General features: G+C 45.6%; 1 protein-coding gene and 1 long non-coding RNA gene across 3 annotated transcripts in view; both read right to left on the reverse strand.

The window, feature by feature from the left end:
* The window catches only part of LOC310703557, a 453,580-nt gene that overhangs the window by 336,840 nt on the left and 100,726 nt on the right, over nucleotides 1-16,014 (reverse strand). The window lies entirely within an intron of this gene.
* Nucleotides 1-16,014, reverse strand: part of SNAP25 (synaptosome associated protein 25) — an 80,483-nt gene that overhangs the window by 64,075 nt on the left and 394 nt on the right. The window lies entirely within an intron of this gene.

Genomic DNA, 16,014 nt, shown 5'->3' on the forward strand with positions numbered 1-16,014 from the left:
TGTTGGGTTCCTCAGGGTTTGAATCCCCACCAGCACCACCATGGTGTTTAACATCTACATGAAACTGCTGAGTGGGGTCACCCAATGTTTTGGAGTATGTTGTCAGCAACATGCTGATGACACAAACCTCTACTTCTCCTTTACATCTGCAACTGTGGCAGTGGGTGTCCTGGACTGATGTCTTGCCTTAAGAATCGACTGGATGAAAGCCAATAAATTGAAGCTCGAACAAGATAAGACAGGCACTTATAGTGGGTGGTTCTCTAGATTGGATAGATGGGAGGTTGCCTGCTCTTGATGATGTTGCACTCCCTCTGAAGGAGCAGGTATGCAGCTTGGGAGTCCTTCTGGACCCATCCTGTCGCTGAAAGCTCAGGTGGCCTCGGTGTCATGGAATGCCTTCCATCAGGTTTCGCTGGTGGCCCAGCTATGCTCCTATCTGGACACGGATAGCCAAACTTCTGTTGTCTATGCTCTGCTAACCTCTAGGTTAGATTACTGGAATGTTTCTGCCTCTGAAGAAAGTTCAGAAACTTCAGTTGGTGCAAAATTCAGCAACTGGGTTGATCACTGGACCAAGACATTTTGCGCATGTAACACCAATCCTAGCCCAACTGCACTGGCTGCCAGTTAGTTCCCAGGCCCAATTCCAAGTGCTGGCTTTGACCTATAAAGCCTTAAATGGCTCAGGACCACAATACTTCAAGGATAACTTCTCCCCATATGAACCGACCTACATCCTGCAATAATTATCAAAGGTCCATTTTCGCGTGCCTCCTCCACAGGAGGTCTAGAGGGTAGCATCACAAGAATGAGCCTTTTCTGCCCTGACTCCTCATTTGTGGAATGTTCTCTTCAGGGGGGATTTATTATTATTATTATTATTATTATTATTATTATTATTATTATTACCTTTCAAATATTTGCTGAGGATGCATCATTTCAGCTGTATCATCTCCGAAATATTCCAGCCCCCTCTCATGAAACCCACTGAACATTTGCTCAAACATTTTACACCTTGAGTTAATCCAAAACATTGCTATGCTGCTGGCATGCTGTGAAAGTCTGCCGGGTCTCCACCATGCATTTCAAATGCCACACCCAACTGTGTGACAATATTTACTGCTTTGTTCACAGGCCTGACTCTCTGATAAGATGCCATCTGAGCTGCCATTAAAATACCCACCCTCTGCAAACATTGCTTTCCTGCAGGCATCTGGTACCAGCTGTGCTGTTAGCTAACAACAGGAAAGCTGATTTGTGGATGCTGGATTTGGACAACGAAGAAACATTAAAGAGATGAAATAATCAGCCTACACATTCCCCACACAAAATCTCTAGAGAGTTAGACTGCTGAGGGTTCATCGTTGACCTGCTGGACCTGTTCGGAAGAGCTAGATTTGGTGGGGTGGAGATGGAGGTCAAGAAGTTTCTTTCATCCTCTGTTGCATTAGACTCACACTAAAGTTGTACAGGAGGAAGGAATTACAATGTCATTCACTCTTTGCACTGAGGCTGCCCAAAGGCCTGTATTCTCCTACACACAAGTGCATATAATCACAAACAGAGAGAAAAGAATGAACTGGGCTATACAAAGATATTGCCATAGTGATCCCTGTGGTTGCAGTCTAGATGGAGTCAGCTTCACGAATAATTCTGGGTTTTCCTCTATTACTCGCACTTACCAGATGGGTGAAACATGCCAGAAAGTTTCACGCTAATGGGGTGAAGGGGACTTAAAACATACCAATCTTTGTGTCTTGCCAATCAATGAACCATAGGTTGCAACCACCATGCAATGGCTTTACTTTATACTTCATCAAGTGCTCTCCCTCTTTTATCTTCTTTTCATTGCACACAGGTGCTAATATAAGAGAAAAACACTTGTCCACAATCATCTAAGGGGTGTGTCAAAGTTCTTTGTAATCAAATCAGTTTCATATTGTTATAGACGTATCTCAAGGACCAAAGCATCTAAAAGGTTTTATTTGCACAAAGTTTAGAATGTCTAAGATGGCCTGCCCACAGTTATTCATAACTTCCAGGCAAGATTACCACAATGTGTTATACATGGGGCTACCTCTGAAAAGTGTTGGGAAATTTCAACTCCCAACTCCTAGGGGCCCTTCGGCTCCCCCAATAAAATATTTGAGGGGGATGCCCCCCCCAAGTTGATGGGCCTTGCCATTCAAATGGTGTACATGCACTGCGTCTTGTGATTGATTATATGGGGCAGGTAAGGCCCCATATTTTATTCAAGTTGGCACCCCTGTTGGCTGCCGAGTTGTTTGTCATGATGAACATATTCCACCAGTACTTAAAGATCTTCACTATCTTCAAGCTGGTTTATAGGCAAAAATCAAACGAAGTGCTTCACTTGATTTTTGGAGACCCAATTAAGGTACCAAAAGGACTCAGCTATGAGTTTCCAGTGGCTCACTCTGTCCCCACCATTTTTACTGAAACTATTAAACTTTGGCCTAAGGATTCTGGATCAATGGAGCTTAGGAAGGTCAAATGATAAAGCTGAGAGAATGTTTGACAAAAAGCCAAATAGAATGAGAAATATGGAAGAAGAATTGAGGAAGGGAAAAACCATAACTCCCAACCCAATTAATCAAATTTAGGACAAATAGAGCTGCAGAAAGACAGTCAATAGATTCTGCATCTACCTTCATCACTCTAAATGGTCTGTAATATTTTTTACACCTGACTTTATAATTGCTTGCATTTCCTTTGCTACATTGTGCTTGATTGCGTTTTCATAGTAGTATATACACACACAATTTTTTTCTGGACCTCTTCACACGTCTGGCAAAGTAGGCTGTTGCCCATGTAAGGCCAGCCAGAATATTCTTCAGGATGCCATGAGACTACTTGCTATTTCTGGCTATCATAACAAGGTATCATTAGTCCTCTTGCTGATATCAGTAAGTTTCAAAGAGTGAGCTAGCAGGAAATCACACTGTTCAAAGTTGGAGTTAATTCTTTATTAACAAAAACACATTTTGCACAGACTTGGCTGAATGTTAGGCCTAATGAGCACAGCACCTCATTCGTGTAGGCAGTGCTATTTTTCTAGAAAAAGAGGTGCCAGAACTCACCACGAACACCTCCCTTGTTCTCTTAGAATGGCAATGGTGCCCACCTCAGAGGTGCCAGAACGGAGTTTTGGCTGCAAAAAGCCCTGCTGGTAGGTCTTAACCCATGAATCACTTGCTGAGGGTGAAAGTCCCTGTCTCCTCACAGCCATTTAAATCCTCTGCTCTCAATGGCTTTCTCCTGAGCCCAGTATACCTGAAGGAGCATCTCCACCCCCATTGTTCAGCCCAGACACTGAGGTCCAGATCCAAGGGCCTTCTGGTGGTTCCCTCACTGTGAGAAGTGAAGCTACAGGGAACCAGGCAGAGGGCCTTCTTGGTAGTCCCATCAGATGTCAAGGAAATAAACAACTATCTGACTTTTGGAAGACATCTGAAGGCAGCTCTGTTTAGGGAAGTTTTTAATGTTTGATGTTTTATCATGTTTTTAATATCCTGTTGGGAGCCGCCCAGAGTGGCTGGGGAAACCCAACCAGATGGACAGGGTATAAATATTATTATTATTATTATTATTATTATTATTATTATTATTATTATTATTATTAACAGTGCCCACATGCAGCCTGCTGCTGCTCTGATTGTTTCAGTCTCCCTCTGGTTCTGTCGTCTTGCGAAGCAAGCCCATAGGAGATTCGTTTTGCGAAGCACCTCCAAAACGGAAAACTCTTTCGTCTAGCGAGTTTTCCGTCTTGCGAGGCATTCGTCTTGCGGGGCACCACTGTATATCAGTCTAACCTATACCCAATGGGAGGGAGGTTATGTTCACCACTAGGGATAGAAGGGTCTGTTAATTTCAGTTCTCTAAGATTCTCACTTTCTAATCTTAATTTCTGTTCTTCATGTTTCTGCAGCAATTTGCATTTTTTTAAAGAAACTCAAGAAAACCCTTCAATATTTTAGTGTGAATTTCTCCTAAGAAATATGTTTTTTTCTGTGGTTTTGACTAATATGCACCTTTTTTTTGCAAGCAATGCATTTTTGTATATCATTTTCACAAATATATTCCTTTTTGCACACATTCCCCCTAATATATGCATTTTTATAAACACTGCTTGGCTGGAGAACTGCATCACAAAATTCAGATAAGTGTGAATCTTGAGGGATGGCTGTGTTTCGATGCTCATATTGTTTTGGAAGGCACAGATTAGATATATTCAGCTTCATGAATCTGAACAGAGTCACATTTATTCCCCATCTCTAGACACCACCTTTATCTTACTGAGGGAATGGTGGTACACAAACGTGATAGATTCAGTAACGACAAATGATAATTTCCCCGGGCGCCATTTTTCTCCTTGACAACAGTAGGCTGCAATGGATTGTCACTTCTTCCGTGGCCATAAATATAAGGGTGTACTTTTTTTATTAATAAGTGAATGGGACATTCTCAAGGTCAGAACGTGTTCTCAGGGCAGGGACCGAAACTGTGAAATTTGAGATACAGAATGGATGGACACAATAGCCTAATAGGCTTCTGCCACCAGAGGGGAGGAGAGAATATTGATGTCTTAGAAATCCATGCACAGGGTAGAATTCTTTTTTTTTTTTTAATGTTAAGCTTTCCCTACAGCACAACATGAAAGATGACATCTATGTATCAGTGCTCAGTGACTACTCAGAACCCTGGAGGTTTTTCCATTCCGTTTCATTATGCTCTCCTTTTCTAAAGGGTACCAGACAAACAGGCTTTCACAAACACTAACTGCTAACGCATCCAAAATCCATCTCTCTCGGAGCCATTTGCCTGTTTTCAAAAAATATACACTGGATACAATATAACGACACTAGATAATGACGATCAGCATCTTAAATAGATTGTGCCCTGTATGATGAGAGAAGAAATGCTTTCTAGCTGGTGACGCAGTTTATTTGTGGAGTTAAATACATGTTGGGCAGACTCTACAAGGCACTTCAGATGATTACATAACCACCCCATATTGTTTCACAGGGGCTCCATGCGCCAAGTCACAGCGTGATAATGTGACAACTATAGGTAGGTGGATTGTCAAGCCCTTGGAAGGGCAGTGTCAGTGGTGATCCCACTGCTTCGCCCCCCCCCCCAACCCTCAACTCACTGTTCTTCTTTTTTCTTGGAATTAAAAGGCTGGGGAGGCTGTCTCCACCATTCTTCCTCTGCCCACTCCCTGATGTCACCACATCTCAACCAGTGTGATATGTCAACAGAGTATGCAGAGCCTCAGCAGAGTCTTCCAGAGATTCCCTGTCACCAGCAGACAGCTTCTCCCAGAGTTCCCGATTACAGGGGGGCGAGGACGCCTCTCCAGCACAGTTCGAAGTAAAAAAATGTTTCTAAGATGCAGCAAAACACTACTGTCTACTATATACACATTTCTTCTGGCCTATGAAGATACATAAGTGCAGGAAGATTCCCTAACACTATCACCATGCTAGCAAACGCTGCTGTGTAAAACCCACAGCCTCTTCTCCTGACTTTCGCAGAGTCAGCCCCTGACAGCAAACAGGACAGTACATAGATGTGCAACAGGACAAGACGTAATGAAAGCAATGCCCTAGAGACTACTATGCCTGCCTCCACGTGCAGGCTTAATTCCTGAACCAATGGGAGGCTGAATGACTCAACAAGTCATACATTCAACCTTGCTGGTGTTGCTATGGTAACCCAGTGCACCTGGCACCCTTATCTCACAAGATCCAGGCATGGGGAATGTGCTAGAGCTCAAGCTCAAGCCTGTGCAATTTAACTCACTGTTCACATCACACCAATATATAGTCCTACTGTACGAAAGTAAGAAAGACTCTCCTCCTGCAAGAGAGGGGAGTGGTTGTGGTCGGGAGCCGGACTCCGCCTCAAGCAGGGGGCGTTAGCCCCCTGCCTCCCACTCACCTGGCTGGCCTACGCCCACGGGCAGGTACCCAACCAGGTGCCTGCGAGGGGGCATGTTTAGCAGCCCAAATTGCTGCGGCACCAGCCTTCCGGCCTCACTTTTCGTCGTCCCGTCGCGAGTCACCCACCCTCCACTCCCTTAGAGCTCAGGGTCTCAGTTTTCTTTTGGCCTTGCTATGGACCTTAGGTTGGTCACCCTGGTTGTCCGGGGGGCCTGGTAGGAATTTTTCCATTTGGCATTAGGCTTTTTGGTTTTTTCGCCTACCTCGTAGCAATCGTCACAACTTTCGTGGTATTGGTGGGTAGGTTAGGCATTGGTGTGTCAAAGGGCTAGGTGTGGCCATCGCCTATGCCTTCAATTTTTGGGTATTCCGTTAAAGGAATCTGGCGGTCGTGTATTCTGTCCGATGCCTGCTTGGCGGGAGGCCATGGCACGACCCTCGGTGACATCAGGGGAGAGCTTATAGTTGGATTAGCATCAACAGGCTCCACCTACTGGTGAATAAACCCCTCTGTTTTAGACTCACCCCTCTCTGAGGGTGTGGAGTCAGCTGACGTAATCCAATGCCTAAGCCAATACCTTTTCACTTGCTGTAATCAATAAAGTTGTGGCCTTTTCTTGCCCATCAACCTTATATCACGTGTCCTCGTGTTTTCATTCCACTACGCAGGGATCGGGTCCTCGAACCACAACCACATCCTTTGGCCTTCCCACTTTTGACTCTGGTCCTGCTCACACTGGCATTAATGTTTGATGTTTTATCGTGTTTTTTAATATTCTGTTGGGAGCCACCCAGAGTGGCTGCGGAAACTGAGTCAGATGGGTGGGGTATAAATAAACTATTATTATTATTATTTGGCCTCCAGAATGTTGTACTGGAGGGAATATAGCTCTGGATATGGATTGCAAAATATTCCCTGCCACTGACTTCCTACTAGTCTTGATATGGCTAGGGAACTTTTTTGTTTTAAACTGGGGTATGCATGTGTTGAAGCCTACTGACTACAAACAAGCTCTGCTGATAGTTATTGATCTTGTTGATACGATTCATGAGAAGTTTTCCTTTTGTTTGTGGCTCTAATGGCACATTTCTAAATTAGACAACAGGCTTCAAAGGAGAAACCAAATACAAGGCAGTCATGTCAGAAATCACATGTAAAGAAGCATCTTTTTGTATTCATGGTTAAAGACAGAAGTTGACAGTTATTATCAGCAGTTGTGCTCAGCTACAATCATTCTAAAGTTATCCAGTTTCTCTAGCGGTAAATAGTGGACGTTAAAAATTCAAAAAATGAAAACGACGTGCAAAACATAATTACTTGTACATGTATACAAACAGTCCCTCCCTCCCTTGTTAGAAGTGTACTTTCAATGATAGTTCCTTCCCTCCACATGTAAATATTCTTATTGCTGAGTCATATCCCAGGCACAGTGAAGAACAACGATAGAATGATTTGTGTGTGTTTGTGTGTGTGCATTTAAAAAATGTTATTCTTCAAGACAAAGTCATATAATTTTTAAATTTGTATACTGCCCTGGGATCTGTGGATGAAGGGTGCTATACAAAATCAATAAATTCTGAAATCCAGCAAAAGTTTAACATCAGCCTCCCCCATTCCAGATGTTTTCGACCACAACCCTCATCATCCCTACCAGTTGAAGTCCAAAACATATGGAGGGCACCACGTTGGGGAGGGCTGGCTTACCTGCAGACATGGTAAGGCAATGATTGCAAGCAAAATATGCTGCTCTTTTCAAAGTAAAAGATTTGCTTTCATCCATTAGTTTTATTTATTTATGCTTAAGATTGATAGATGCATTTCTTCGTAGCCCACAAGGTCCCACTATCTGCACTTAAGAGGTTCTTGGGTAGCAGAAGGGTTTGAGCCTGATGAGACAGTGTCTGGGGCTCAATTTTCATATGTTCAAAGCAGTTTCATATTTTCAAATTGTCAGCATCAGCACTAGATTCTTATATGTGAACCCGTCAACTGAAAATTATTTTTGCTTGCTAGAAAGGGGAGATTCTGACCCAGAATTACCAGACTCTTGGTATAAGGACTAAAAATGATTACTTCCAGGAATGCAACAAACCCAGTTCCAAATACTAACCCTCTCCCTGTTTAGCAGAGGGCTATATATTCTTTCTTTAGCAAACCCCTCAACTACGCCATCACTTTCACAGTTTGAAAGAAATGCATTTTGGTCGTGGTAGGAGAAACTATTTCACCTCTTCACACAACAGTTTAATCTCTAATACTTCAAAATCTATGAAACAATGAATGCATAAAAGAAGAAGAAGAAGGAAAAATCAGATTTGCAATCCTGAGATTAAATCACCAGTCTGTATGAATGTAGTGGCACACATATAACTGGAGAAAATACCTGATGGGTGTAAATCAACATATTCCCATTAGGTGTCGTTAATGTGGTTATAAATGATTTTGATGCCCAGATCTCAGTTTTTAATGGGGGCTTTTTAGAACACAAAACACACATGGCTTGGGATAGTTCCAGCTGAAAAGCTAAATGCATTTGATAGCTGCAGCCAGCATGAATTCAATTTGGTCAATGCCAAATGAGAATTCATCATCCAAAGTAACAGTGAAACATTCAGGACAAATTGCTTCTGGTCTTTCTTTCCCCTTGGATTAGAAATTCAGCTTCTGCAACTGGGCAAGATGAGATACCGTATCTACCACTGCCAAAGAAGGGACACTATAAAGCTATGATAAAGGGGATGAAGCATAACAATATATTTCACCCATGTGCGTGGATGGGTAGCCTCTTAATGTTTAAATTGCAGAAGGTTTCCAAAATTTGCAGTGGAAGTAAGCTGTAGAAAATTGGTTGCATGCGTCATTCCCAACTGGCTGAGATGGGAGAATCAACACTGCATCTTGGAATGGCATGTCCTGGAATTATATAACACGCTCCACTTTGCACATTTCTACTGCATTTATGACAGAGAGAAGCAATGTTGCAACACTCACCCCTAGAGCAAGAAATAATTGGGTGGATGGTAGCCCCCAGTGTGGAAGATCCTGCCAGCGCAGCCCAGAAGCAAGTCCCATTACGTTCAAGGGAACTAACTCCCAGATAAATAGGTACAGTGGTACCTCGGGTTGCAGACACTTCAGGTTTACAGACGCTTCAGGTTACAGGCTCCGCTAACCCAGAAATAGTACCTTGGGTTAAGAACTTTGCTTCAGGGTGAGAACAGAAATTGTGCGGCAGCAGTGGGAAGCCCCATTAGCTAAAGTGGTGCCTCAGGTTAAGCACGGACCTCCAGAACAAATTAAGTTCTTAACCCGAGGTACCACTGTATAGAGTCAAAGCCGGAAAAGCAAGGTCTTCTGCATGACAGGGGTTTCCCCACATGAGCCATAACATTTAAATGCTGCTTACTAAAGATCTAGCCGGCTACAGAGGTGAAATGCAGATATATAAAGACTACCCTCCCAGTCCAGTAAATTAGAATGCAAACAGTTTAGCTCTGCTCAGCAGAGATGTTCACCAATGTAAGTTAAATTCAGCTGGCAAGGAAGATTGCTCAGGCCATTGTCCAGCATCAACACCAGAAGAAATTAATCACAGTAGAATGAATTCACTTCAGCTCCATCAATTTATGTCAGTAACGATATTTCAAGACTCTGTCAAAGGATGTCAGCTGAGCCCTAAGGCTCGGGTTCAACAATGCGGCTAAGAATGTGTCTGGGCAACAGAGCTCCACAATCAGCAGCCCCATGCTATAAGATGGCGGCCAGACTGTATGGCCAATTCAGATGGGGCAGAAGAGGAATGGGATGGTGAATGCCTGCAATTTGTTGACTCGGAAGAAGGCTATATATGGAGTTTGGGGGTGGGTAATGGCATGTCAGAGAGAATGATCTAGCTAGGCACATGCTAACTTTGATTTGCTTTACGCAGCAGGGGCATTCAACCATTCAGCAAAGTCTGATGTGGTGCAATCCAACCACAGATACATCACATGGAGCGGCTGCGGGTGTGTTTTGTCTCTATTGCCGTAGCTGTCAACCTTTCCCTTTTCTTGCGAGGAATCCTATTTGGAATAAGGGAATTTCCCTTAAAAAGGGGGGGGAAAGTTGACAGCTATGCTCTATTGCTAAGCTCCTGCTTCCCTATTGTGCAACGGAAAACGTTGCCATGCAATTTAGTACATGCTTAAATTATTTCCTAAGTGCATACAGTATGTGCTGGCTGCTCCAGGAGTAGCCAACAGGGTGCCCTCCAATGTCATTGGACTACAGCTCCCACTTGCTGACCATTAAGGCATTGATTTTTGCACCATTAAAGCATCCCCACCCACCCTTCTTCCTTATGGTGTCACCTGCAGAAAGCCATTTTAACCTGACCCATCCCAAAGACTGAATTGCCTTCCTCTGTTTTTTGTCACACAGAAAAGGTAAAAAGGTAAAGGATGCCTGGACGGTTAAGTCCATTCAAAGGTGACTAGGGGGTTGTGATGCTCATCTCACTTCAGGCCAAGGGAGCCGGCGGTTGTCCACAGACAGCTTTCCGGGTCATGTGGCCAGCATGACTAAACCACTTCTGGTGCAACGGAACACCGTGACAGAAACCAGAGCGCACGGAAATGCTGTTTACCTTCCTGCTGCAGCGGTACCTATTTATCTACTTGCAGTGGTGTGCTTCTGAACTGCTAGGTTGGCGGGAGCTGGGACAGAGCAACGGGAGCTCACCTCTTTGCGGGGATTCAAACCACTGACCTTCTGATCAGCAAGCTCAAGAGGCTCAGTGGTTTAGACCACAGCGCCACCAGGGGCAGCCACACAGCCAGGGGTAGCCAACCTGACACCTTCTGTGTTGTTGGCCATGCTAACAGGAGTTGAGAGCCAGAATGGCATAATGGGCCCTGGAGCCCAATCCCAGCTCAGCCATGAAGCTCATTGGATGACCTTCAGCCAGTCACCTTCTCTCAGCCTACCCTACCTCACAGGGTTGTTGTGATGGTAAAATGGAGGGCAGGGAGAACCATGTATGCCATCTTCAGCTCCTTGGAGGAAAGGTGGGAGAGGAACTGAATAGTAATAAATTATAAGAACTTCTGGTTGGCACCCTATTGACTAGGCTTCCTCCAACTCAGCCCTCCAGATGTTTTGTGACTGCAATTCTCACCATCCCTGACCACTGGTCCTGCTAGCTAGGGATCATGGGAGTTGTAGGCCATAAACATCTGGAGGGCCGAGTCTGAGGAAGCCTGCTATTGACTATCATGACGTGAGTCTCACAAAGCAGCACAAGTTGTTTTATTTTTGATTTGAGGATATTTATTATGATTTCTGATGTGGCCAGTTCACCCCTTGCTAGTTTATCTTGGCACTGGAAGTGGGTCTGAGAACTGAAATGACCAACAGGCAAAACACTATACCACGTGTGAGACACAATCTAAACAGTCTATGAGAAGCTAAAAATTGCTATTCCTAGACTGGGAAAATGGTTCAAATGTCAAATGGTTCCCTGCCTGGTATTATTTTCAGTTCCCAACCCAAACCACCTACAGTGGCAAAGGAATATCATAGAGGAACAGCATAAAGTGGATGGGCAGCTGAGAGCAAGGCATAAGTGTAATATAAAAACCATATACTATATTCAAAGATGCATTTTGCTCATATCTAAACATAAAGGGAGCAGGAAATGTAAATGAACATAAGATCAGGCCAGAGGTCCATCTGGTCCAGCACATTGTTTTCACAGTGGCCAACCAGATGCCCATAGCAAGCAGAAGCTAAGCATAACATCACTCTCCCCATCTGTGAATAATATTTAAAGACATACAACTGCTCAAAGAAACAGGAAACCCAAAGCAACACTGCATCCCGTTCGCCGAGCCCTAAGACTTTCTTGCAATGGTGCTGCATCAGACAGAGAAGAGGTGTCATTGCAAATTTAAAAGACATTTGAATCATTTATTCTTCTTTCCCACTGCAGCTCTGGAGTAGGAAAAGAGACTCCGAGCCAGCAACGGGCAGGAAAAACACTCTGCTGTGGCAGTGTGGTCCATATGCATGTGTGTGTGTGTGTTGTGGGTGCATGCATGTGAGTGTGCATTGACCACACCCACTTCAGTTCATCACTGGCATATAACCCTATGAGGGGTGGCCAATGCTCAGGGCAAAAAAGTTAGCTGCTCCAAGATATAAAACTAAACATTAAATCCTTGCCATAAATCCTTGAGTGAGTGAGAAACTTGGGTGTTAGGAATGGGCAAAACGTATTTATTATTTATACCTCACCCATCTGGGTGGGTTTCCCCAGCCACTCTGGGCGGCTTACAGAATATTAAAAAATGGAAAACTTCAGACATTAAAAATTTCTCAATACAGGGCTGCCTTCAGATGTCTTCTAAAAGTCAGATAGTTGTTTATTTCCCTGACATCTGATGGGAGGGCATTCCACAGGGAGGGGACCACTACCGAGAAGGCCCTCTGTAGTGGCGCTACAAATTTATTATACAAAATTAATAAACAACAACAACAACAATAATCTTGACACACTAGGGCATGCTTTACTCATTCTTTGGGATACCCTCTCTGACAGCTCTTTGGAACCAAGGGCCCAAAGTCATCTCAGTTATTGCAGTCTGGAAATATCCTCCTGGCTGATTTGCAGTCTTTGCAAAAGCAGCAGCCATCAGCTCCATCCAATTCCCGCTGCCTGCAACATTTGGCAATCAAACAAGCCATTGTGGAATTATGCCTTGGCAGGTCCTAATGGAAAGATTTTGTTCAGGTTGTTCCCTAAGAAATGGTCTCCGCTTCTGCTTGTGTTGGCTTGTTTGCTTCCAGGTCTGCATTGCTGGTTGGTTGGTGCATCTTCTGTCTCTGTTCCACATGCCAGCCACTGCAAGGTGACGCTGTCAGTTCTTTTAGGGTCCATCTTCTCATGTGTTTGATATCCAGGCACCTGGAAGTCATACATGGAGAACCTTCCTGGACATGGCTGTTGCAAGAAAGGAATTCTGCCCATGCTTAGAAAACGCTGTTGTTGCTTCACAGGGATATAAGAAGATTCCTGCTCCATCAATGACTCGTCATCATGTTCTTAAGGGGACCAACCAGATGCCTATGGGAAGACCCCAAGCAGAAACTGTGCTTCAGAAGCAGCAAGACCATGATGGGCTTGGCATCGAAATCAGGTTCTGGGGTTACAGCCTACCCCACATCCCTCCCAATCGGTCCTCTTCTGATCTACCAGCTGCATTCTCCACTCCCACCTCGTTTCTTCTTCCTACTGCGAGGCACGATTCCTCGGTCGTGGCTGCCCGCGGTTCCTCGAGATCATTCTGGGTTCCCATTCTCTGAGTCACGAGGCACCCGAAGGACATTGCTGGTGCTTAACGTCGTGAGCCCGAGGAAGACACCCTTTGCTCGCCTTGTCTGCAGCGACAGCATCCTTCAAACCACCCCCCTCTTCCCCTCCCTGCTTTGTCCAGATGGACCTGACAAACCCACACCTTAAAACAAAACAACAACAACAAAAACGCGATAACAACAATCTCATGGAGGGATTAATTTGTTTAACAAATCGATTAAGGGAAAGGTATATCAGTCGTGTTTAGATTGTCACGTGGTAAGTCTCGCTCGCTTCTGTTTTGCTGCGTAGAGATCTGCTGGGAGAAGCTGGCCTTGGGCAGCCGTCGCCAGCTGGATTAATAATAACCCCACCTGATTCTTATCACCAAGACCAGGACCCGAGCGGAAAACAAGCTGTGCTCAGTAGAGCCCCTGCGATTTGGACCTGAAAGCTTTTTAGACAACCGAATGGTGGGGTGGGGGGTGGGAGACAGGAAGAAGTCACCGCACCTCACCACTCCCAGCTAAGTAGCCTCTTTTCGATGTAGGCGCCCCTTGATTCAACGTGCTTCCTCCACGCCAGCAGTTAATGCAGCAGATGGACGCAGAGGCCAGGAAACGTGACAGTGGGAAGCAAACGCCGGGCTGGGCGCATCAAATCTGGTGCTTGCTGCCTGATCTCCGGGAGTTTTCTCAATCAGCCCTCTTAATCCGTCAGCTGAGCTGAGCTGACGCGTCTCTCTCTCTTTCCACCCTGCAGCCATGAATGGGCGCCACCTGAGATCTCGCCCCGCATCACTTATCCAGAGACGCTGCTAGGATGGAAACAAAGCCTCACGGTCCCCTGGTTTTCCTATCAGTCTCAGACGCAAGGATTTTTTTCCCCGCCCCCGCCCCCTGTAACACTGCAGGCTTGCTCCCCTCCCGCTCCCTTTCTTCTTCTTCGCCCCTTCGCCTGCGATGAAGAAGAAAACCCCCAGGAATCGTTTTCACTGGTGCTTTCGCACGTAAGAGCTTTCCTCTGACGCAAACATGTGAAGCGCTCTTTGGCCCGGAGCTCCGGGGAAGCGCAAAGCTGTATTTGTGAATACCCTGCCCCCCCACCCTTAAGTAAACAATCTCCCTAGAAGCTTCCTTGCCTAGGGGCCCCCGGTCCGCTGGCTTTTCTCTCCTCTCAATGCAACCCCTCCCCTTTGGCAGGAAGAATCCCGCATGTTCTATGTGGGCCAGGACTGTTGCTTTAGACATTCCAGCAAATCGGTTACATAAGATGCACGCACAGTTAAGGGAAGCTCTGCGGTGCACACGAGACCAGAGTCCTCTTCGCTCGGTTCCCCTCCCCTCCGGTCGAGGGCTTGGGAGTGGGTTGGCCATTTGTTCTTGTTTTTTATTTTAAAACCCCCACATCCAGCACAGATCTCTCTACTGCATCCCAGAGGCTCTGGCCCCATTGCTTCCCATAGCCTCGTAGGAATGGCCCTCCGACGTGTACTAGCAAAGTAAAGATGAATGAAGGTGCCCAGCCCAGTCTATGGGAAAATTACAGGGCGCCGGGCTCACGAGTGGTTTGTTTTCAAACCGAATGGAAGTTTAGCAATCTGGCCATTGCAAACGTCGTCATTAAAATGATGAGGTGGGCGGGGTGGGTGGAGAGACAGGGAGAGGAATAAAAAAAATACCGGATTTTTTTTTAAAAAACTTATTGAAAACAGAGCACACAACGTGACATGCAAATAATACGAACTTTAATATTGGAAAGTGAAGGCACCAAAAGCTATCTTACGCCCCTTCCCCCACCGCCTTCCCCTCCCCCGTCACCTTTTAGAATTCATCCGCTTAAACACAGGCTTTCCTCGCAGGAAAACGAGGATCCACTTTTTTTGGGGGGGGGGGACGGGACGAAAAGCCGAGGGTTCGCAGCTCTGGACTCTGCAATACGGAGGTTAGGAAATACTTTTTGCCTGTCCTAAGTGGCGATGAATGCGGATATTCCGAGATGGAGAAACAGCGTGATCTCGGGTGATGGCGTGTAAACAGAGGCACCGCTGGGCGGGTGCGGGGGGTAAAGCATTGTTGACAAAAAGACGCAAAGGAGAAGCTGGAAACTTGGGACTAGATCGGAGTCGCCTTTTAAAGATTTTAATGTGCCTCTATACGCGCACATACAATCTGTCCGACATATTTAAGTTTGGTTTCAGTCCCCTGCCTTCTAAACCCCCCCCCCCCCTCACGTTATCATTTTGCAGTTATTTGCAAATCGGGTCTCTGCAACCAGGCGAGCGCTGTCCAAGGTCCTGACCACGACCCTACGTGCTCCATAGCTGTCCGAGGTGCTGAATCGAAGCCCACTGCTGCAGTAAAGCTTTCCGCTGCGCAAGCTGCCCTGATGGATTTCTACCGCCGTGGCGACGCAGTCCGCAGCCGTAGCCGCTATCCAGGGTGCTGAACCTCTATCTGCCATTGAAGGCTGTCGGCTAATGTGGAGGGCGGGGAGGCAAAACAACCGAAAAGAAAACCCCAACCTCCGCCCGATATCGTATCCCACCTCGACACTCCAGCGCCAGATTCGCAGACGAGAGCCATGCACCACAACGCGGGAGAGAGAGGTTGGTTGTTCCCAGACAGGAAAACAACCACCATATCTTAAAAGAAGGAAACGATATAGGTTTAAGTATTCTCTCCCTAAACCGCCCCCTCACGCACAAAGAGTTA

Source organism: Podarcis liolepis (genome assembly GCF_965112155.1).
Source record: "Podarcis liolepis genome assembly, chromosome: 3".
Taxonomy (NCBI): domain Eukaryota; kingdom Metazoa; phylum Chordata; class Lepidosauria; order Squamata; family Lacertidae; genus Podarcis; species Podarcis liolepis.